General features: G+C 41.6%; 1 non-coding gene across 1 annotated transcript; it reads left to right on the top strand.

The window, feature by feature from the left end:
- The first annotated feature begins 3258 nt into the window (after positions 1-3258).
- Positions 3259-3365, top strand: LOC141589447 (small nucleolar RNA R71). Its single transcript, XR_012520385.1, has one exon. It is a non-coding gene; the product is annotated as a small nucleolar RNA R71 (small nucleolar RNA).
- Positions 3366-5307: the final 1942 nt, after the last annotated feature.

Here is a 5307-nt window from a genome sequence, read left to right as displayed (position 1 = left end):
CTACCATAAAATGGCATTTTTCCCAATTTAGGACGAGGTTGTGCTCCTCACATCTCTTCAACACATTAGTCAAATTGTCAAGACCATGATCAATTGAGTCCCATGGACACTAAAGTCGTCCATGAAAACTTCCATGCTTTTCTCTAGAAAGTCTGAAAAGATTGCCATCATGCACCTTTGAAAGGTGTCGGGCGCATTGCAAAGCCCGAATGGTATCCTACGATAAGCATAGACCCCTATGGGACAAGTGAAGGTAGTCTTTTCTGGGTCCTCCGGGTGAATGGGGATTTGGAAGAACCCGGAGTAACCATCTAAGAAGCAATAATAAGCATGTCCCGCGAGCCTCTCAAGCATTTGGTCTATAAAAGGAATCGGGAAATGGTTTTTAAGGGTGGCGGCATTAAGTTTCCTATAGTCAATACACATGCGCCATCCCGTCACCGGTCTAGTAGGTAGGGTGGTCCCATCTTATTGTTCAACCATTTGCACCACCCCCCCCCCTCCCCCTTCTTTGGTACCACATGAACCGGACTTACCCATTTACTATCAGTTATTTGATAGATAATCCCGGCCTCAAGTAATTTCAACACTTCATTTTTAACTACCTCGGTCATCTTAGGGTTTATCCTCCTAAGACCATATACCTTGGGTTGACTCCCCTCTTCCAAGACAATTCTATGAATGCACAAACTCGAGCTTAAGCCCTTGATGTCATCTATGTTATACCCAAGTGAGCCTCTATGAGTTCTCAAGGTTTGTAAAAGTTTTTTTTCTTGTGACTCACTTAGGTTAGCATTTATGATCACCGGGTAAGCCTCTCCCTCATCAAGGAAAGCATACTTCAGTGAGGGAGGTAAGGGTTTGAGTTGTACCTTTGGAGGGAGAAAACCCTCCACTTTCTTCAAAAGCTCTTCATCAACTTCATGATCTTCTTTCATGGCCTCATCATGCAAGGAGATTTGAAAAACCTCTTCCATTTCCACTTCTTCTCGGGCTACTTCATGTACTACCTCATCAATCAACTCAATAGTGCTCAACCTTTCTATCCTTGGTCCTTTCATCAAATTTTGGAGGTTAAATTCGACATTGTTGCCCTCAATTTGGAAGGTTAGCCGCCCATTCTTCACATCAATAAGTACTCCTCCGGTAGCCAAAAATGGCCTACCTAAGATGTTGGGGGTATGGCTATCTTCTGGAATATCAAGGATAACAAAATCGGCGGGGATTAAAAGCTTTCCAACCTTGACGGGTACGTCTTCAAGCAACCCCATAGGGCGATTGACGGACCTATCCGCCAATTGGAGAGTCATGGTAGTAGGAGCAAGGTTTTGAATGCCAATCCTCTTTGCAACCTTTAAAGGAATAACACTCACACTTGCTCCCAAGTCACAAAGAGCTCTTGATATAGGAACACCACCAACTACACATGGGATTGAAAAGCTTCCCGGGTCACCAAGTTTAGTGGGCATTTTGTTAAGTATATGAGCACTACATGCCTCTTCCATAGCCACTATCTCTTGGTCACCCAAGACTCTTTTCTTGGTCAAGATGTCTTTTAAAAACTTTGAGTAAGTTGGCATATTCATAATCACTTCCGTAAAGGGTAGGGTAACCTCAAGTTTCTCAAGCATATCACAAAACTTGGCATACTTAAGGTTTTCCCTACTCTTAATGGCTCTTGAAGGGTAAGAAATTTTAGGAACAAGTTGAGAATTGGAAGATACCTTTGGAGGAACCGAATTCTTTGTTACCTTCTTAGAGTGTTGCAAAGGTAATTCTTCAATAGCTTCTTCCTCATAAGGTAGGTCTTCCACATATCCATCAACATCCTTATCCACTTGAATTCTACTTCTTGACGAATCTTCACAAGCTTTCTTCCCCTTCTTATCTTCACTAACTTTAGTCGACGGTACCATGGGTGAGCTTCCCTCTTCACCATTCATTTACAACCCATTTCCCTTGGGCTCTTCATCAACTTCCACCTCAAGGTCCTTGTAGGGGTCCTCAAGCTCTATACCGCTCCTTAACACTACCGCATGAGCATGGTGGATATTTGAGGCGTCCTTGGAACTTTATCCTTGGGCCAATAGACCACCGGGTGGCCTTTGAGGGTTAGCCATAACGTGAGAGGCCATCCTTGACTCCATTTCTCTCATGTCTTTAAGGAAGGTAGCCCTCAAGTTTGCTTGTTCTTGTTGGGTTGCCTTGGCAAAATTAGCCATTTCTTGACTATGTTGAAGTTACATGTTCTTTATCATCTTCAAAAGCTCATTTTGGGAGAGCTCACCTTGGGGTTCTTGATAAGGTTGGTTGGCTATGGGTAGAGGGAACCCATAGTCATACCGAGTGTTGGAACCTTGATTGTTGTTTTGTCCCCCTTGAAAGTTACCTCTAGGACCATTGTTGTTGAACTTTGATCCTTGGCCTTGTTCTTGAAACCCTTGAACATACCCTTGCCCAAATCCTTGATTAGCTTGGTTCACTTGATTCCCTTGGTAAAACCCTTGGTTGCTTTGATTTCCACCAAAATCTTGGTACCCTTGTGGTTGGTTCCCATAGTTTTGGTTTTGATTATTGTTTGGCCATTGGTTTTGATTTCCGGGGTTACTTCTTTGGTTGGAGAATCCTCCCCTTGTTTGAGAAAAACCAGGTGGATTATTTGGGGCTTGTGGTTGAAGGTGTTGTGGGTTTTGAACATTGGCACTTTTGTAACTAAAATTGGGGTGGGTCCTTAAACCGGGATGGTAGAAGTTAGTGTTTGGATTGTAGACATTGGGATTGTTGTAGGGTGGTCTTGGTGGTCTTGTATTGTTGTTAAAGCTTTGGAAAGCATTAACATCTTGAACATTATCTTCTTAGCCACCGTTATAGTTGTTGGCACACAAATCAAAGGTATGACCGCTCCTTCCACAAAGCTCACAACTTGAAGTTTGAACCACTTCCTCCATGGGTGGCCTATGTGAGGTTGTGGCTTGGTGCACTTGGTTTCTTTGTAGCTTTTCAAGTTGTTTCGTGAGTAAGTCGAGCTTAGCATTTGTCTCGGAGTTGGAGGGGTTCTCCTTAGGGAACTTGTCATTCCTTCTTAGCATGTTTCCTCTTGACCCATAGTTTGCTTCCGAGTCTACCATTTTCTTGATCAATGCCATGCCTTCTTCATCATTCAAGTGATCAAATTCTCCCCCCGCGGAGGCATTTACCATCTCCTTAGTCCTAGGTAGAAATGTTTGAAAGAATGTTTGAGTGATGTACCATTCCGGGATTCCATGATGGGGACAACTTGCTATTAGGTCTTGATAACGGTCCCAAGCTTCACCCAAAGACTCCCCGTCTTCTTGTTGAAAAGTATGAATCTCATTACGGAGCATTGCGGTCTTGGATGATGGGTAAAATTTGGCCATGAATGCTTTAGCCAAGGCGTCCCACGTCGTGAAGGTATCCGGGGGGTGAATGTTCAACCACCGGTCCGCCTTACCCATCAATGAAAACGGCAATAACATCATCCTCAAGGTGTCCTCGGATACCCCATTCTTCTTCATCATTGAAACCTTCCGCTTTAACTTTCGGAGGTGAGCATGAGCATCTTCTTTAATATGCCCTCCGAACAAATCCTTCTCAATCAACCCGACTTGGGCGGGATGCATTTCAAAGTTGTTTGGAGCCAAGGTGCCAAAATTAATAAGGTTACATGAATCATTATGGTTAGGCCGGTTGTGATCTCGTAGAGCCATTTGTGGTGGAGGATTTGGTATATGAGGGGGTGGTGTTTGATGTGGGTTATTTGGAATAGGGAAGTTATGAAAAGGGTTTTCTAGTAGAGTCTCAATTGTGATGTTTGGTTGAAGTGTGGTTGTGGTATCAATATTTTGTGGGGTGTGTGAGTTTGGTTGATCAATGTTTGCTTGTGGAGGGCATTGTTGTTAAACTCCCGATCCGGATCGTAGGATCTTACGATACTACGATTCAAAAAGTGGTAATCGATCCCGATCCTAGGTAGGATCTTAATTTTGTAGGATCTTACGATTCAACTTGTCTCAAAAAATTTTTAAAGTAAAATCTTAATCCGATTCTACGATTATACGATTCAATCCTACATTATTAACATTTCAATTTTTTCAGTTACTAAAATTTTATATTTGACATTTAAGTTAGATTTTAGAAATCTACTATAAACGATAATAATTAGTAGGCACTTGCTAAGGTAAGAGTGTTTTAAGATTTAAACATGAGATTCTAACATATTTTGTTAACACAATTATGTATTTTAGTTAATTTGTAGGATCTTACGATTCTACGATCCGATCCTAACGTTTCGATCCTAGGAAGCTCATCGATCCAATGTAGGATCTCGATCCTAACAACATTGGTGGAGGGTTCCAAACTCTATCAAGGGTCCTTGTCCTCAAGGTCCTAAAAAGCCTCTCGGGGTCGGAATTGAAGAGTAGAGCTTGGTGGTTCCTTCTAGGCATGCACTTAATAAACCGTTAGTCTCCTAGTGTCTTTACACACTAGGGGAAGGTAAGAAATCACACACTCTACAATGAAACACACAACTACTAAAACAAACTAACAAGTGAGATAAGACCAAAGCAAAGACTCTTTAAAAAAACTAAGTATAACCTAACGCCATCCCCGGCAACGGCGCCATTTGATGAGTAGGATTTTATGGTAGGGTTAAGTCTCTTATCACCAACAATATATAACCCAATTTAGTGCGTAAATCGGGGTCGAACCACAAGGATGGAGGGGTTTCTACTTAGTCTAAATAGGAGTCTAGTCTAGTCAAAAATGAAAGAAAGGGATTTGATTTAAACTACTTGATGCAACTAAACAAACGATTGAGGAAAGATGTATTCGATAGATTGAAGGCTAGGGTTTTCGGGTTCGTCTAAATGGTTTAAGGGCAAACCAGACGATTCAAGGAGTCTATGATGAGGGTTTGTCCTAGGATGAAAATCAATCTCTTGATTAGCCTAAAGGTGATTACTAACTCTTATTAAGCAACACACCAATCTAAAGCATGCAACAAAACCACCACAAACTCTCATTCAATGGGGGAATTAAGCAACTATGACAAAAAGCACAAGTTCTCACTCACACAATTCATCAAACACCTTGTGTGCATGATTAAGAAAGATAAACACTTCACCAAAGACTCAAAATAATCAAACTATCATGCCCAATAATCCCATTTAGACTCCCCCTAAACCCTAGAAAGATTACTACTCACTCATGTTCAAATTGTTCAAGCAAATAAATGGAAAAGAACAAATAACAAAAAGAGATGACATAGTAAAGATTCCAACAATT

The sequence above is a fragment of the Silene latifolia genome, chromosome 6, assembly GCF_048544455.1.
Source record: "Silene latifolia isolate original U9 population chromosome 6, ASM4854445v1, whole genome shotgun sequence".
Lineage (NCBI taxonomy): Eukaryota > Viridiplantae > Streptophyta > Magnoliopsida > Caryophyllales > Caryophyllaceae > Silene > Silene latifolia.
The sequence above is the reverse complement of the archived record's forward strand: the minus strand, read 5'-3'. Positions and strand labels throughout refer to the sequence as shown.